At 49.8% G+C, this 18904-nt stretch overlaps 1 protein-coding gene and 1 long non-coding RNA gene across 3 annotated transcripts in view; one reads left to right on the top strand and one right to left on the bottom strand.

The window, feature by feature from the left end:
* Col18a1 (collagen type XVIII alpha 1 chain) overlaps window positions 1-8252 on the bottom strand; it is a 159397-nt gene extending 151145 nt beyond the window's left edge. For both annotated transcript variants that reach the window (XM_087598405.1, XM_087598406.1), the window contains exon 1: window positions 8110-8252. The gene's annotated coding sequence lies outside the window, so the exon portion shown is untranslated. The remainder of the gene's footprint in view (window positions 1-8109) is intronic.
* On the top strand, window positions 905-18687 carry LOC120098894 (uncharacterized). The gene is made up of 3 exons (XR_015645674.1): window positions 905-1089; window positions 2670-2858; window positions 18601-18687. It is a non-coding gene; the product is annotated as an uncharacterized LOC120098894 (long non-coding RNA).
* Window positions 18688-18904: the final 217 nt, after the last annotated feature.

Below are 18904 nucleotides of genomic sequence, written 5' to 3'. Positions count from 1 at the left end.
CTCTTTTTCTCCTTCCCTCTCTTAATGCCTTTTCAAAAATTATTTTTAACTATGTGTATGTGTGTGCATTATGGGTTATGTGCATTGAATACAGGAACCTACGGAAACCAGAGGTGTTGGAATGCCCCAGAGTTGGGGTTACAGGAGGTTGGGAGCAGCCTGACACCAGTGTGAGAGGTAAACTCTGGTCCTCTAACCTCTAAAACCCAGCAAGTGCCCTTAACCACTGAGCCATTTCTCCAGCCCTGCATTCTGTTATTGTCTTCCTGTTTCTCTCTCTCTCTCTCTCTCTCTCTCTCTCTCTCTCTCTCTCTCTCTCTCTCTCTCTCTCTCTCTTCTTGTTCGTGCCTATCTCTGTCTCTGATGCAAATAGGGGCAGGTCTTATGTTACTTGTCCTGAACTAGGATGCAATACTGGGCAGAAACTACTTAGAGGAGGATGTATTTTGCTCATGGTTTCAGAGGTTTCATCTCAGTCCCCTTGTGCTTGGGCAAAGCATTATGGGAGTGAGAGAATGTGGTGGCCATCGCTCACCTCATGGTAGGCAGGAAACAGAGAGAGCAGGGGCCAAGGACTTACTTCCTGAAGCTAGGTCGCACCTCCTAAGGTTTCCATCCCAAATAGCATCACCACCTGGAATGAACCAGCTTTCAAGGCCCGAGCCTCTGCGGGACATTTGAGGTTCAAACCACAACCAGAAAGAAAACTCTCTTCTTTTTCTCACACTTGGCCTTTCCCTGCTCCAGCGGGACCTAGCAAGATTGCTGGAGTGCGGTATCTCATCACCTGCACAAGCCAGTCCACTTAGAACTTGTCCCACAGCAGGAGCTGGGTCAGCATTTGCAGAGTGAGTTAAGGAAGGGGGTGGAGCCAGAGCTTGGGGCCCGTTTGCGGCTGGCTGCCGAGAGGCTCTCTGGGACCCTGCTGAGTCATAGCTTCCTCTGGCGGCTTGGATTTATTTTTAATTGTATGTTCTGAACAGATGGAAATTTCTTGGCTGTTGCGAGTGAAACTCTGGATATTTGGGAAATAGATCCAGAAGGAAGTGGCTGGGATATGAGTCACGCAGCCATCTGAACCCTGATGGGGTGAGAAGCTCCAGCAATTCTTGCTCAGCTGCAGAGAAGCCACTGGGCTAAAACCTAGCAGTGAGGAGAGGGGGGCGTGGGAGGAGCGGGGATGGGGGGGGATACAGAGTCAATGGCTGAACTTAGCTTTGCCTTTTCCATGTAGAACCTGGGACGTTGGGCTGACACAGTTACCCGCCCACGCGTGCTTTAATCAATTAGATGAGGGACAGGCACCCATTCCAGGGAGAAGCTGGCCAACTGTCCTGTAGAGACAGGGGAGGGAAGTCTGAAGGGACAGAGGGGTGACCAGCCAGGCTCTCTAACCAGGAGATAGGTGCAAAGGCTAGGTAGGAGGATCCGAAGGTGGGAGTGGAACCGCCTGAGAGCTGTTTAAGAAGGAAGTCAGTGCCAGGCGTGGAGTGCCACACTTGTATCCCCAACTCTGTGGAGGCTGAGGCAGAGGCAGGAGGATCACTCTAACCTTGGCAAGAGAGCGAACCTTGTCTAAGACAAAGGAGATCAGGGATTTCCAGCCTGTGACAAGCTTCTGAGAGGTGCAAGTGAGTTGCAGTTTGCCCTGGCCTCAGAGCAGCGTCCTTAACAACAATGAGCATAAAAGCTGGGACACAGGGGACCCCAAGATTGATGGCAACTCCCTACGGTGAGACAGGAGAGGGAGGGCCAAAGTACCACACAGCCATTGGGAATTAGGTTTCCTTTTCCTCTTGTGCAGGGAAAGGCAGCATCACATACACACAGTCGCACACGCACACATGCATACACACGCACACACATACATACACACACATACACACTCACACACACATGCACACATGGATACACACATTCATACACTCACGTGTACACACACATTCACACACACATGCATGCACGGACACATACATACATACACATTCACACATATACACACTTACACATGCATGCACAGACACACATACACACACTCACACGTGTACACACATATTCACACACACGTGTACACACATATTCACACACACATGCACGCACCAACACACATACTCATGTGGGAGGGGCTAGACCACCCCCAGTGGGGTGAGGTAACAACGTAGAAGAGAAAACTGTTCCGCATTCTGACAAGCTTTTGGGGCTGGAGCAAAGGCCATTTTTTTCCAACACTTAAGATACAATCTGAAGATAAGATTCCTAGAGTTTACAGCCCACAGGGACCTAGGAACAGGCCGTTCCCCCTCCCTGAGGGCAGAGGCCCACACTGCACTAGCTTGTATCTCTTATCCCACGCATGTAAACACCAGCGGTCTATGCCTGTGGTCTCCCCCCACGCCGCCCCCAGGCGGTTTTCGCTCATCTGTGACTTGGCTACTATTCTCCAGAGTACGGAGGAGGATCTTTGACAGTCCTGTTTTCGGTTTTGGAAGAATGAGTTTATTTAGGTAAAGTCGAAGAATATATAGAGAGTATACAAAAAAAATCATCAAATTTGACGCTCAAAACATCCGAAACATCAAAAAAAATCAAAACAGCAAAAAAAAAAAATGGGAGACTGGGCCCCCATAAGGGCAGATAGCTGGAGTGTCCCCCTCCCCTTAACTCCCAAGGTCCGAGAAGAACAGAGTCCTCGCAGTGGGGCCTCCAAGCAAAATAACAAATAGTAACTGACACAGACGACATCGCTGAACTGGATATTCACAGCATCCTGCAGAAACTGACTGGAGAAGTTGGGGCACCGGCTGGAGATCCCCAGGGAGCCCCATTGAGCTTTCTCCAGGTGGCCGAGCTCCCCACAGGTAACAGTCCAGCTTCCCTTTCCCGCTGTGAGCACCACTGTTTATTGCCACGGGATAAACAGTGGTCACCTTGGTTGGAAACGGTTGACCTCTAGCTGTGCTCAAGGTCACTGTATTTTGCTCTTGGCTTGTTTTGGTATTTTCTTCTCTCCATGCCACAGCGAGTGGGGCCATCTCCAGACATGGGACCAACATGTTTGAGTGTGAAATGGGGTGGAGGGGGCAACTCCAGAGGCAGCCTCTCAAGCAGCACACGGCAGCTTACTGATTTAATCTTTAAGCTCGGCACCCGTGACAGAGGGTTACCCAGAACCAGGTTTTGCTTCTCTACTTCGCTCCTTGTGCCTCCTGGGTCAAGGCTCAGCCAAGGGGAGAGAGGTCTACTGTGATCAGATCAGCTTTCAGACAGGAGACTTCAGGACTAGGGAAAGTGACAAGAGGCGTACACTTGATGCTCTTTCGGAAGACTGTTCTCACAGGCCTCTTCCTGCTTCCTAAGGTGGTTCCCTCCAGCTGGGGGCCATTACAGCCCACAGGCCCTCAAGTGTGTTTCCAACTGTGGAGGAAAGTTCATGAGGAACAGAGAGCAGGAGAAAAGCCAGGCCCACTCCACCCCGTTCCTCTGGGTACCTCACCGGCCTCAGTTGGGCCAGCAGGGGATCGTGTGGGTGGGGAAGGTCAGTGGTAATGGCGTGGTGATCAGGAGGCTGGAAGAAAGGTTAGAGGCAGCTGGCCGCACTCCAGGCTGAGAGGAGGGTCAGTGGGGCCTGGGAACAGAGTGGCCCTGGTAGGGGTGACTCAGAGATAGCTAGTGGGGGAAGGACACAGCTAGGGGATGGGCAAGAAGGTCTAAGAGCCCAACAGCCAGCTTGACTTCCTGCCCACACCCCTTGCCCATCCCAGACATCTGTGAATGTTCTGGAGGCTTCCACTTTAAGCTATTGTGATCATTCCAGCTGAGCACAGCCAAGGTACTTGATAGCCAGAACACCCTCTACACTTTCAGGGCCCAGCCAAGAGCACCATGTGCCAGCCACTCATCCCAGATACAGTATGTGCATGCATATACGAGTGTGCATGTGCACATGTTTTAGGTGACAACATATGTGCATGTGTGTGGAGGTATGGGCACATGTGTGTGTTGTGAATATAGGCGTGTGTGAAGACCGTTGATTCCAAGGTCAGGTTGTGGGTGGCTGATCTGTTCTGAGGACTCTTCATCCAACACTTTCTAGGGCTGATCTTTTATCTTGACAGAGGCCAGAGGAAGGTAAGTGACATGAAGAAAATGCCTTCTAATAGGCATGGTGAAGGAGATACCTCAGGGTATCTGTGTGGCCATGTCATGTAGGTCTTAACTAGGAAACCAAATGCCCCTGGGTCTGGTTTATGGTAGAAGACAGCTAGTCCAAATTGTTCAGCTGTCCCATGGCTGTCAGGAAAGTACAAGCTTGTGCTCTCGGAGATGAGAGAACCCAGGGTGGAGTCATTCCCTTGGCTCCCATGATCGACCCTGAACAAGTATGTATGTATGTGCAAATGTGTGTACGTGAGGAGCACGTCAGGGCATGAATAGAGCCACACGGTCTAGTCCTTCAGAGCAAGTGGAGGCGGGAGAAAGTACCACTGTCCCCACATCCTGGGACCCCAATCCTTACCATGGCCTTGGCCATCAGGGACACACAACCAATACAATGCCTGTCTTTACCAAGGTTAGTACTCCTTCCTAGAGAGGGATAGTCTCTTGGCTGAGGTATGTGCCAACCTGGATGTGAAGCAAGATTAGCACAAGACTTCTCACAAGTTTCCAGACAACAGCCAAGACGGAAACCACGCCCAGGGCTCAGGAGAAGAAGCCACCACACCCCCAAGGGGTACCTTGACCCCATTTTCTTCAGCTACTGCCTTTCTGTGGCCCATAAAGAAAACATGGTGTAAAATAGAGTCTGCTCTCAACTCCCAAAGCTTAAGCAGGAAGACGAGGGAGGAGCTTCGTCTCAGAAGGCCCCTGAAGGCTTCACAGGAACATGACTCAGGCAGTGACTACACGCCAGCACCTCTGGAGGCCCATAGCTTGCTGACTCAGGCCCTCTTCACCCAGGCTCTGATTTCCAGGGCCTCGAGGAAGAGTTCCTCAGGCTTGGCAATTTGCCTTTGTCTTCTCAAATCTCTCTTAGGAGACAATGTTCCTCACAGGAAGTCTGCCGGACAAGCAAGGAACCAGAGCCTTCCCCCTCCAGCTGACTGAGAAAGTTGAGCATGGCCAGTGTTTCCATTAGCAAACAAGGACACAGGGGCTTCCTTGAAACAGAACATAATCATCATCATCACCACCACCACCACCACCACCACCACCATCATCGACATCAGCAACAACAGCAACGATAACGTTATTTGCCCAAATCACAGCCTCAGAGTGATTAAGCACAGAGACAAGGGACAGGGGACGAGTGCAGGTAACCAGAACGTCACTGATGGAGTGTAGATCAGAAGAGGGGCAGGGCTTTACTCTACATCAGAACTCAGATTGGGGTTATCAAGCAAAAAAATAAGTTCATAGAAATTTCATGAAGAGGGGAAAAAAAAACCTCAAACAAACAAACAAATCCTGAAGTTTCACTTGACACAAGATAGGTCACCCAGGGGAGGAGGGGACATGTTATAGCACACACTGATTTCTGCTATGGAGTCACAGTGTGAACCATTCTGTGGCCAAAGTGTATCCCATGAGGACATTCCCACTTCAGCCTCTGTAGAGGGCACCCCAGGCCTCGCACAGGGCAGCTTCCTTGGTCCCCAGCAGGATGTTCCCACGAGTGGCTCTCTCCTGATGGTATCCTCACCTGAGTGTCCCTGTGATCCCGCTTCTCAAGGGGAGCAGCTCCCCATCATAACTTCTCTCCATGTCTCCTGATGTCAGCCAGGAGTCCAGGACCCAAGGGTATGGCTGCCCCAAGTGAAGTCCCCTCCCCTAGGGATCCAATTGTCCTGAGCCAGTTGCTCCAAAGTCAAGAGCAGAGAGAAAGGAATACATACATGCTTAGTACTAAGCTAGCTTTCTTAACCCTATGTAGTCAGGGACTAGACTCAGGGAATGGTGCTGCCCACGGTGGGCAATCTTCCCATACCAATTAACACACTCAGGACAAAATCTCCTACAGACTTGCCCATTGACCTAATCCAGGAAATCCCTCCTTGAGATTTTTCTTCCCCAAGTGATTCCAGGCTATGTGTCAAGGTGACACTTAGAGTTAACGGCCATGGCTTGAAGAGGAGAGGAAGCATTGGAGCAAGGGACATATGAGGGGGTGTCACACAGATCCTCTTCCAAGCAGGACTGTGACCCAGCTCCCTGCTGTCCTGCTACCTCCCTCCTCAACTGCATAATCTCTTTGCTAGACTGCCTTCCCAAGGCTGTCTCATACTTGAAAGGACCAGTATCAAGTTCTCAGCACAAAGAAGATTTATTGGCCCCAGAGGGACAAAGATCAGGAAATAAGACAAAGACAGGAGATAGAAGAAGGGGGAGGAGAGAAAGTGAACAGGAGAGGGGAGGGGGGTCTTTATCCCAGAGCAGGGATATAGGATTGCCTCTGGATAGAGAGGAGACCATCTAGGCTCATAGGCAAATGGTTGTTTATAAAGGTAAAAGGGCTGGGGGCTGGAGAGATGGCTCAGCGGTTAAGAGCACTGACTGCTCTTCCAGAGGTCCTGAGTTCAATTCCCAGAAACCACATGGTGGCTCACAACCCTCTGTAATGAGATCTCATGCCCTCTTCTGGTGTGTTGGAAGACAGTTACAATGTACTTACATATAATCAATCAATCAATAAATAAATCTTTTAAAAAAAGGTAAAAGGGCAAACCCAGTGTTAGGATAAGGTGCTTAATTTTAATTGGACACGCTAATTAGGTGAGCTAAAGAGAACTTTTTGGATCGCTGGACTTCAATACTTTGATGGCTGGACCTTGGTGGTCAGCCTCAGGAGGAGGAAGTGGACAAGTAAGGGAACAGACCTTGGTGGCTGGCTTTAGGAATGTTATTTAGTGGTTTAGTAAGGCAGAGGGGGATGGGAGAAGGGCAAGGCCTGCCGGAGCCATGTGGATCACCTGTGATTCCCCAACATGAATCCTGTAGGGCTTTGGTCTCATGCAGAGGCCAAAGCAGAGAAAAGACCCCATCCCTGGTTGACCTCTTTCTTCTAAGTCTCACCAAGAGGACTGGCGACAAGAACCTTTCAGTATGACCTGGGTGACTATCAATGTGACCTGCACTGAACCTTCTCCGTCACATTCCTCTAGGGTAACCAGGACACTAGAAGCCAGCCGAGGTGCAGGGAGGCAAGGACCAGACTCCAACAAGAGCTCATGGCATTGACCTAACACTTGGTCCCATGAACACTGGCAGTAGCTCTGTGGCCAAAGGCTCAGAGTAATCATTCTGACTTGGCCTTTGCTGGGGACAGGCAGGGACAAACCCACCTGAGCACACAGACACCCCTGCTTCTTCACAAGACAAATTCTGTCTACCAGGAAGATAGGGCCCGTGGGCAGATCTTGGACTGTGGGATTCCTGTCTGTGATGCTGGTCTCTTCTTCTTTTTGTAAATAATTGGTTTTTCTTTTATGTGCATTGGTGTTCTGCCTGCGTGTCTGTCTGTGTGAGGGTGTCTGATCCTCTGGAATTGCAGTTACAGACAGTAGTGAGCTGCCAGATGCTGGGAATTGAACTGGGGTTCAATTCTGGAAGAGCAGTCAGTGCTCTTAACCATTGAGCCATCTCTCCAGCCCTCACACTGGTCTCTTTCTTAATCACCACTTTTTTTTAGCTCCAGCTGACCAGCATGGAGTATTCCAGAAAAACAAGGTTTTATTGGTTCTGGTCTCTTGTTAATCAGCAGATTTTTCAGCCCCTACTAACCAGAACCAAAGATTCTCAACTCAAAATAGCACATGTCCCCAAGAGAGTGATTAAGTGACCCTCAAACTTCTCTCCAGAACTTCCCAAGCCTGGTAGGACGCTGCCTTCTACACTGCTCCCAACAGTCTTACCTCCCAAGCTCCACACAGCAAGCTTTGAACCCTCAGTGACTTTTCTGGACCAAAGTTCCAAAATCCTTCCACGATCATCCCCCAAATAACATGGCCAGGTCCATGACAGTGATACCCATGATCCCTGTACCTTAGGGTTACTATGGCTATGATAAAAAACCAATCCCAAAAGAAACTTGGAAAGGATTACTTCACTCACAGTTCTATGTAACAGTTCATCATTGATGGAAGTCAGGGCAGGAACTCAAGCGCGGCAGGAATCTGGAGGCAGGAGCTGATGCAGAGGCCATGGAGGAGTGCTGCTTACCGGCTTGCTGTCCATGGCTTGCTCAGCCTGCTTTCTTATAGAACTCAGGGCCAGCAGTCCAGGGATGGGCCCTCCCACACGGGCTGGGCCCTCCCCCATCAATCACTGATTAAGAAAATACCCTACAGGCTTGCCCACAGCTAGATCTTATGGGGGCATTTTCTTAACTAGGGCTCCCTCCTCTCTGATGGCTCTAGCTTGTGTCAAGCTGGAGTAAACCAGCACAACAGGGATCTCAGGTTCCATAGGTCTCTGTGAGAGTCCTGGGTTCTTTTTTTTAAAATTTATTTATTTTATTTTATGTATATGTGTACACTGTCATTGTCTTCAGACACACCGGAAGAAGGCATCGAATCCCATTACAGATGGTTATGAACCACCATGTGGTTGCTGGGAATTGAACTCAGGACCTCTGGAAGAGCAGTCAGTGCTCTTAACCACTGAGCCATCTCTCCAGCCCGAGTCCTGGGATCTTAAGAAAGGGTGTCCTTGGCCATCTTCCCTGTCTGTCTGAAACAGGTCTCTTTTCATACTTCCTCCCTAGGTGTGTTGACACCTCAGATTGAAGGCTCAGACACCATAGTACCCTGTGAGGTCAAGTATGCCTTCCATTTGTGACAGGAGAGTCTGTTGGCTTGTGAATCTGACCTCTAGTGCCCAGACAGAGCTTATTGTGGGGGATATAGGTCCCCTGGGTAGTATGTGACAAGTGGCAGTGACAGTCACCTTAAAAAGAAAGAGAAACGGGCTAGAGATATGGCTTAGCAGTTAAGAGCACTAGCTGTTCTTCTAGAGGTCCTGAGTTCAATTCCCAGCAACCACATGGTGGCTCACAACCATCTGTAAAGAGATCCGATCCCCTCTTCTGGTGTGTCTGAAGACAGCTACAGTGTACTCATATATAATAAATGAATAAATCTTTAAAAAAAAAAAAAAAAAGAACTCGAGAGGGAGCTAAGGTCGGCTTCGAAAATATGCAGCCTCAGCACACTGCCGGCAAACAGCTCCTTGAACTTGGTCTCAGGGCCTCTTTGCTGTGATCATGAACATATGGTCACTTCCCTTGGAAGGAAATGGCCGTTTCTTACTCAACCTACCCCGCCCCAAACACTGCTACTGCTTTGTTTTAAAATAACTTAAAACGAAAAAGAAAATTAAAGTTACAGGGATGAAGAGGGGCCGTTCCGAATCCTCGGTCTTCCTTGATGATTCTTTGCACTTAGGGTCCTACCTTCAGCTCCTCTCCCCCAGGCAGTGGCTCTCAACCTTCCTAATGCTGTGACCCTTAATACAGCCCCTCATCTTGTGGCGACCCCAACCATGATTATATATATTCTCTATAAGCACACATATATATTTATGCATATAATATATGTAGGATTCATTCTGCCACTATCGTGAATTATATTTCTTTTTCAGTAGTTAACAAAGCTGGCATTCTTGAGCTAAGCGACTCCTGGTCAGGCGGGCATGTAAAATCTCTTCTAGGTTCCGGTTCTCCTGCACTTTATGAAGCATTTTGTGTACGTGTTCAAGTGTTAGATTGCTACTTCTCGTTTTCTTCTCTAGTAATACCTAATTCAGGCATGGCATCAGGGGCGTGGCATGGGGGGGGATGGCGTCGGGGGCGTGGCATCGGGGCGTGGCATCGGGGCGTGTCAGCCCCCAAGTGAAGTGGAGGCTCTGAGCATCCTAATGCTGTAATGACAAAAGTCTTCTGCGGGGACTTAAGTAACCCACCAATACATACTGGGCAAGCTGTCACAGATCAGATTCCTCCTGAGCCTTTCCTCCTGTGTGTCCGTGTTCTGCTACCTTCTTATAAGGACACTGACATTCTGGATCAAGGTCTACCATGATGACTTCACTTTCTCTAAATCACCTCTAGAGCCTCATCTCTGAACCAGTGTGTCAACAATGTGTATGTGTGCACGCACCTGTGTGATAGTTTGGTGTGTGTGCATGTGTATTTTCCTGTGATGTTGGGTAGGTGTGTATGTGTGTACCTGTGTGATAGTTGGGTATGTGCCCACACGCGTGCCTATGTAATAGTCGGGTGTGTGTGCTTGTGTGATGTTAGGTGTGTGTGCATGTGTGATGTCTGGTGTGTGTGCATGTGTGTGTGTGATTCTGGTGTGTGTGTGTGTGTATGTGTGATGTCAGGTGTGTGTGTATATATGGTGTCAGTTGTGAGCACGTGTGTGTGCTTGTGTGATATTAGGTGTGTGTGCATGTTTGACGTCTGGTGTGTATGTGTGCATGTGTAATGTCTGGTGTATGTGTGTGTGTATGGTGTCAGGTGTGTGCATGTGAGTGTGTGCATGTGTGATGTGTGTGTGTGCATGTGTGTACCCCTGTAACAGTCGGGTGTGCATGTACACACACACATACACACACACACACGCACTGGTGTGTCAACACGCTGGCTCCACCATGGTAAGGCATCATAAACAGGCTTACACAACACACACTCGGCATCTCAGCTCCTTAGGTCAGAAACCTGGGAGGATGCAAACAGGCTGACCCCTCTGCACTGCAAGGGAAGGGAAGGAGAAGGCTCTGCCCATCTCTTCTGCTGCCCACTTCTCCAATTGCCTGCCATCTTGCTGTCCCATGAGTTGTAGGACACCTGATTGCCACTTCCACTTTCACATGGCATTTTTCCTGTGTGACTGCCTGTGTCTGTGTCTTCTCTTTGCATAAGGACATAGTCACACGCAAGGAGCCAATCCAAAGTCCTCACTTGAAGCAGACTGGAAAGACCTCATCTCCTGAGAAGGTCACAGTCACAGGTCCAGTGTCATGACTCCAGCACAGGACACTGCTCAACCCACAACAATATTAATGTGTGCATGCTTTTGTTTATACATGTACACACAAGCATATGTGCATGTATCATGTGTGTGTGTGCTTGGTATGTGTGCATGTTTTCACCTATACAGGTACACACGCGCATGTGTGAATCTATCATGTGTGTACATGATTGGTATGTGTGCATGTGTATTGTGTGTGGTATATTTGTGCTTATATGTGCATACCCTGTGTATGCTGTGTATATGTGTCCTCTGTGTGTGTGTGTGTGTGTGTGTGTATGTGTGTGTGTGTGAGACATTACTCAGCATAGCAAGTAATAGTGAATACTAACAGATAAAGAAATGGAGTCCACCCAGTACAAGGACAGGACCTCAAAGGTCAAGAAACCTGGCAGTCACTTCCCCTCTGAGTGTGACTTACAGAGATATGGAGGCCCTTGAGCCAAGTGTTACCCACGGCAGCAGCGCTCTAGCCACCTGCAGGACGGGGCAAGAATGAGGGCTGTGCGAGCCTGGGCTGAGGGAGGCCATGGGCCATGAGAGGCAGGTAAGAGAACCGGTGGGGCAGGCAGAGAGAGCTGTTGGTGGAGCACACTGGACTTGACAGCCGGTCTCTGAGGGCAGAGAGCGTGGGTGTTGGCAATGGTCAGTTGTCCAGCCTGCAGCTGGGCTGGGAGGTGGCCTTCCTCTGTGAAGCCCCTGGAGGCACAGACCTCTGGCTTTCATCTCTCAGGCACCCTCCACACAGCCTGCTTTGATCAGACCTCAGCATCCCACATCTTAGCCTGCAGGCCTGCAGCTCCTCTACAGCTGGAGCCGAGATGGAGAAGGAGATCTGGGCTGTGCCACAGTCTTAGCACAGGAGGTTGCCCTCGGGGCTAGCCCATAGCCTCCAGCCAGCCCCGGGGCAGGAAGTAGGTCCCAGGTGCCAGCACTCAGCAGGATGTGCAGCCTCCTGATGTATGGAAAGAGGTCAGGTTGAGGCCACGCTGTCAGACTTTCCAGGGATGGGTTCCATCCATTATCTGCGTGGGAGAAAGGAAGTGGTCCTGGGAGGGGCAGATAAGCCCTCTGCCCCACAGGAAGGGTGAATATTGCACTCACCCAAGCCCTCCTTTCCCCCAGCATCTGTGGGCCCCGTTAACCCCTGAAGGCTGTGGGAGACCCACCTATCATGGCCACACATAGCCAGATATACCCCACACACAAGGGCCCCTCACTTAGAACTTCCAGGGAAGCAGATGGAGGTGCCCATCTTAGACCCGCGAGGCATGAGCTGCTGGGCAGGTACTCACGGGCTGGCGCGCATGGGCGCACTCTGACACACTCTGGCCACTTAGCACCCAGCACTGGATCTCTATGGTGCTCCCAAACCCTGAGAGACCACAGGTGTCCTGAGGCTCCATGCTGGCCTCTTCTGGGTCTTCTCTTTGCAGAGACCCCAATGATCCCTGGCCTTTGTGTCTGTTGCCTGCCCTGAACATGTGCTTCTTCTCATGTGAACTTGAAGTGACCACGCCAGAGCCACCAAGTCAGAACTGGGGAGGAGTGGGTCTCCCCTCTTTCTTGGTCCTGGTTCATTTCCTAGTCAACTGTGCTCCTAGGCTCCAAGGGCTTCCGCTTCCCAGCATGCTTCTTGGTGTCTCCGATAAAAGCCCTTAAATTCCATGTCATCTCAGAGCAGTTATCGGCTAATTCATCACCGGGCAAATTGTCCTGGCCTGGTATCTCTACAGATTAGACAAGACTGAAGAATAAAAGCCCAGCCTGGCTTCTCTAGGACTTGAGGGGAGACTTGGGCAGGCCTCCTTGTCCCCAGGACCTGGGTCTCAGAATTCCAGCCTTGGGTCTCCTGGGGAGCTTAGGAGGTATGGTGGACCCCTCAGCCCATGCTGGGTTGAGCAAGGGTCCCTACTTGCCATTGCTAAAAATCAGTGGGTTCCAAAGCAAGTCGGGCCCAGCACTGAAGAAGTCTAGGCAGATGTATACACTTGCGTGTGTATGTGTAAAGACATATGCCATGGATGGACATGGTAATGCATGTAAACACACACATGTGTACACATGTAAAAGCTCATGTATGTTCATATTATAATTCATGTGTATATGTGATGAGACTCTGTGTGTGTGTGCGTGTGTGTGTGTGTGTGTTTGGCTTGAGCACACATCTGCAGTGTGTGTATGTGGGTATGTGTATGTACGGACACAGGCATTTTCAAGTTCGGGAGCCACACCCTTGAATGGTGCAGAAATGAAGAGAGGGGAGCTCCGGCGCTTTGCTCCCAGCTGGTTCTGAAGCAATGGAAGAACAAGGCTGGCCATGCCTGTCCTCCTGGGCTCTGGAGTTCCCAAGAGGCTCCTTAGGGAAGATGGATGAATCCTGGCAACTGGAAGGCCTCTGGCGTCACATGTGTGTGAACACACACACACACTCACACTCTCACACACTCATACACTCTCTCACACACTCACACTCACACACATGCTCTCACACACTCACACACACTCTCACACACTCACACTCACATACACTCACACACACTCACACACACACACTCTCACACACACAATACATGCATACTCTCTCACATAGTCACGCACGCATGCTCACACACTCAGGCACACTCACACTCACACATACACACACTCACAATACATGCACACTCTCTCACACACACAGTCACGCACACTCTCTCACACACATTCACACACACTGAGGCGGAAGTATGGCCTGCAGAGCTCATTCCTGACAGTGTCCTGAAGCTTGCTTCCTAGAAATGACTGGGAACAACAAGGCAGGAGTGTGAACTGTGGACAGACGTCCCCAGAGATGCACTGGGTCCTCCGCTGAGGGCAGAGGCCAGTGCTGCTCCTAGCACAGAGCTGAGGCTTCAGCCCAGAGGCCTTTGGATTCCTATCCTGGCCTCACAAGCTGGTCACAGGACTTGAAATCAAGTGGTTCTGGGCTTACAACGGCTCAGGGGACTTGAAGAGCTGTGGGGTGCATGCCCATAGAGGCAGTAGAGGAAGGAAAGGGGGCTGTGGGTCTCCATCACTCTGCCCCACCCCTGCTGTGGACTTGGGAGAAGGTGCGGTCAGTTGGATAATGGGGTTATTCTATCCAATCGTCATCCCTAAGGCAGAATCACAGCAGACACATACAGCAGGTATCGAGTTGGGCTGGTCCAGAGCATGAACGGAGCCCATGGATCTGGGAAATAATTCTTCCTCTCTCACTGTGGCACAGTGTAAATCTTCAGCATCCCCAACATCTGCCCAGGAGCATCTACACCACACCTTGTACCAGTCCCAGGGAACCTTCATTTTAATGGTGGGGCGATATCCTATTGTCTAGGTAAGCTGACCTGTTGGGAGGCATGTCACCAATCTTTGCTCTGCCAGTTGGGTTCCCAGCTAACCTCCCTAGATACACACAAGCCCCTGACAGTGAGGTCTCTTGAGCACCCATTTCCAAGCCTCTGTTTTATGTAGACAGGACATTGTCCGTGAGGATTTGTCAATGTTCAGCCCAGGGAGTGGCACTATTAGAAGGTGTGGCCCTGTAGGAGTGGGCGTGGCATATGGGAGTGGGCGTGGCCATGCTGGAGTAGGTGTGTCACTATGGGTGTGGGCTTTAAGACCCTCCTCTTAGCTGCCTGGAAGCCTGTCTTCTAGCAGCCTTCAATGAAGATGTAGAACTCTCAGTTCCTCCTGCACCAGGCCTGCCTGGATGCTGCAGGCTCCCGCCTTGGTGATAATGGACTGAACCTCTGAACCTGTAAGCCAGCCCCAATTAAACATTGTCCTTATAAGAGTTGCATTGGGGGGTTGTGGATTTAGCTCAGTGGTAGAGCGCTTGCCTAGGAAGCGCAAGGCCCTGGGTTCAGTCCTCAGCTCCAAAAAAAAAAAAAAAAGAACCAAAGGAAAAAAAAAAAAAAGAAGAGTTGCATTGGTCATGGTGTCTGTTCACAGCAATAAGACCCTATGACAACCCTGTGCTCCCTTCTGAACACAACATGGTCTCATCCTTCATGCCAGTTCATCTGTCACTGGTCCTGGCTCTGGACCTGGTTCTGTGTGGCATGCTACATAGCTCTTCCCGTCTATCTTCTCACGGGGCTTCCTACACTGCAGAGGTTCCCTAAATCACCTGAACTGTGGCGTCTGTTGCTCCACCCACCTCGGCTGAGTGACGTCATTTGCCTGGTGTCTGTAACTGTGTTCTGCCTTAGCTTCTGGTGGTGAGTCCCCCTTTTCCTTGCTTGGGTGACCAAGAGTGTCTCCCTGCGTTCTTGTCTCTGTGCCATTGCTGGACCCACGGTGTCCCAGGCCGTATACACTCATATGGGAATCCCAGGGAATTTTCAATGACCCACCCACGGGATCTATTTTTTTTCTTTATGATTTTTGTAATTTGTCTTTTAGTGCCTGAAAATATGACCTCCCTTCGTCTATCTAAGTTTTCCTTCACCAACCTTAGTAAATAGTTTATAGTCTTCGAAGTTCTTTGTGAGGAGAGACAGGTCAGTGGGGAAGGGTGCTTGCTCTGTTGACCTGAGAAGCTGAGTTCAAATTCCTGGTCCCTACAGAGAAAGCCAGGCTGCCTTTGTCTGTACCCCTAGCTCTGGGGAACCAAGACAGGTGGATGCGAGACGCTCACTTGCTGGTCAGCTTAGCCGAATGTCGGACTCCCTGATTGGTGAGAGACTATCTCAAGGGCAATATGGCAGAGATAAGAGAAGACACCGACACCCTCCTATGGAACTTCCTATGTTCATGCATATAGACTTCACACACACACACACACACACACACACACACACACACACACACACTAGCTATTTGGTGGTTTTCAATGCTATTGAAATCATGGCATTTTCTAAACTTTCGCTTCGGGTCTAACTGTTAGGTGATGTTTCTATATTTACCTCACCCAAGGTCTTTGCCATACTCACTTTTTAAAAAAAAAAAAAAAAAGCAAGCAACTGACTGCTTTGTGGAGATATAATTCACCTACTGTAACTAAAAAGTAAGTGTTTGCTGAGCAGATCCACAGACCAGCGTCAGAAGAGCTACGTCATCCCCTATCCCCACAGGAGAAAAAGCCAAGGCCTGAACTGCCCGCCAAGAGAAAGCAGCGAGATCTGCACTGACACTAAACTCACCTTTAATCTGAAGGACTTATCTACAAATTCTTTGGATTTTCTACACACTCAGTCAAATTCCTGGGTTTGCTTTTGCGGGGCCTGCAAGGACCAATGGAAAAGTCGGATAAAACCAGACCTGCTGGAAGGGGAGGTGGGCATTTAAAGGCCAGTTTGCAAATTTGCTGACATAAGCCAGACACAATTGGCCACAGGGTGTGGACAGTCCAAGTTTTAACCAAAGTTGCCTTCCCAACTTTGGTTGAGAGATTTATTTTATGTGTATGGGCATCTTGCCTGTGTGCATATACATGCGTACCACACATGTGCCTGTTCCCATGGATCCTCTGGAAGTGGAGTTACAGACACTTGTGAGCCACCAAGTGGGTGCTGAGAATTGAACCTGGGTCCTTTAGAGGAGCAGCCAGTAAGGCTTCCAGCCGCTAAGCTCTTTCCTTCAACCCCACTCATAGTCAGTCTATCTTAAAGGGTATTTCTGGAACTTCTTTCTCCCCTCTCCAGAGAGTGTCTACTGTGAAGGTGGTGCTGACACAGCCAGTGAGGCTGTGCTGTAGGCAGGCCACCCTCTCTTGGTAATCCACAGAATCCCACTAGACCGGCAGGTCCCCTTGATCAACCCTCTTCCCCCAGCCTGAGGAGAGCCCAGGGAGCCCACATGGAGAGCAGTGAATCACAAGTTAGCCCTTCCGTTGGTGTGCAGAGCAAAGCACCTGCCCTCTGCAGAGAGCCCACTCCAAACCCCAGGAGCCAGGCAGGACGATGATCAGTGAGAGATACACTAAGGGTGAGAATCTATGTGGAAAGATAGGCCCAGCATATCACAGAGAAATCATGTCAACAGTATAGACACTTTCGCCCAAGAAAGTTTGCACACTTGTAAAATTTGGCATATCCAACAGAATAAGAATTTTTAAAAAATGTTTCTTTGAAGACAGGGTCCCATGTAGCCCAGGCTAGCCTCAAATTCCCTGAGTAGTTAAGGATAGCTTTAGATTTCTTATCCTCCTGCCTCTGTCTTTCAAGTGATGAGACTAAAAATCTTCAAGGATAACTGGGCAAGCCGTTCTCTACAAAAAGCAGCAACATTCACCTTCCTCTTTCTCCCCTGCCTTCCATACCGTCCCTCTGTCCTGGGATAGTTGAGGAGTATTGGAGGGTAGAACAGAGGGCCACCTGGTCCCACCCGTGCAGCCTCTGCACAACTCCAGTTCCTTTCCACAAAGCTTGCCTTCCCTCCCAAAGAGAGCAGGCAAGGCTGACACCTCTGTTTGAAAGATGACGGCTTCCTGGCAGACGTGAGCGAGTGAGCGCACAAACTCGGATACGTGTCCAGGAAAAGCACCGGCCTCCTCCCTCACTTTCCCCATAAACTTCAGCCCATAGCGCCAGCATGCTCCTCTGGAGCGAGCAGTGTTCTGAGTCAAAGATTCCGTTCAGGTGTCAGCTTCCTCCGGGAGGAGGAGGAAGTTCTGGACCACGTGTCTGTAAACTCAGATAAGATAGGCAGACTGCTCTGTGGACCGATGCCTGGAGCTTGAACAGTGGCTGCGTATGAAAAAGGCTTCCTTCCAAAGCTAATATTTTCAGAAGGAAAGAAAATATATGACAAAGCTTATGACTGTTACATTTTGAATCTTGACGAGGCCCCGTTTGATCATTAACCTGCTAAACAGGGCCAATCGACTGGTCATGTGTCATTAGACATTTGTCCAGCCCCACAGAGTGCCGGACGGAGGGCAAATCTGAAGGTATCCCACTGGGTCATTAATAAGAATGCATCCGTATCCGCTCAGCGCTGTGCCTTCTGTGGATGGGTGGGATGGCGACACGGGGAGTCATCGGAATGGCGTGCGTTTCTTAAAACCTGAAACTGCCCCTTAAAAGCTAACTTTAAAAAATGCTAAGAACTCCAACCACAGCACCCCTTCCTTAATAAACCTTACAGGTTTCTCCTAAGACAACATCAGTCGCCTTCACTGTCAGGCTTGAAGAGTTCCATGCACAGTGTTGGGAGGGCTGGCGATTCGGGTGTCCTCCGGGTGGCTGCTGTGTGTCTGGGTGTTATTGAGCATTGTGTAAGAGAACATACGGGTTTGCTTCTGAATGACCTCCTTCTCTTGGGTCAGCCATGATGGTTGCCGTAAAGACCCCCCCGTGAAGACCTCATCTACGGCTCTTCATGTGAAAATCGCTCACTCTGACCCGCACTTTTTTAAAAGAGGATATCGGGGTTGGGGATTTAGCTCAGTGGTAGAGCGCTTGCCTAGGAAGCGCAAGGCCCTGGGTTCAGTCCCCAGCTCCGAAAAAAAGAACCAAAAATAAATAAATAAATAAATAAAAATAAAAAAATAAAAGAGGATATCCCTGGTGATGTTAACCTGAAAATATCTTATCTGATCTCGCAGCGGCACTGACGTTCTCTATGGCCTTTGTCCTGGTAAGACCATACCACTAAGGAGGAAAAGCCCATCCAGTTGGAAGTCTGGAGTTCAAAACCACCCTCCTCAGGGCTGCAGGCCATGAGGCTGAGAAAAGCAACGTAAGGAAGAGTTGATTTTGGCTTACAGTCTGAGCTCATCGTGGAGGAAAAGTCACAGCCTCAAGAGGCAGGGCAGCTTGTCACGTAACATCCATAGTCCCCCCATGCCCCCCCCAAAAAAAAGAAAAAGAAAAAAAAGAAAAGAAAATTGTGTGTGTGCAGTGAATGTA

Source organism: Rattus norvegicus, chromosome 20, assembly GCF_021556685.1.
Source record: "Rattus norvegicus strain SHRSP/BbbUtx chromosome 20, alternate assembly SHRSP_T2T, whole genome shotgun sequence".
Classification (NCBI taxonomy): domain Eukaryota; kingdom Metazoa; phylum Chordata; class Mammalia; order Rodentia; family Muridae; genus Rattus; species Rattus norvegicus.
Note: the sequence above shows the minus strand (reverse complement) of the source record. Positions and strands in the feature narration are given on the sequence as shown.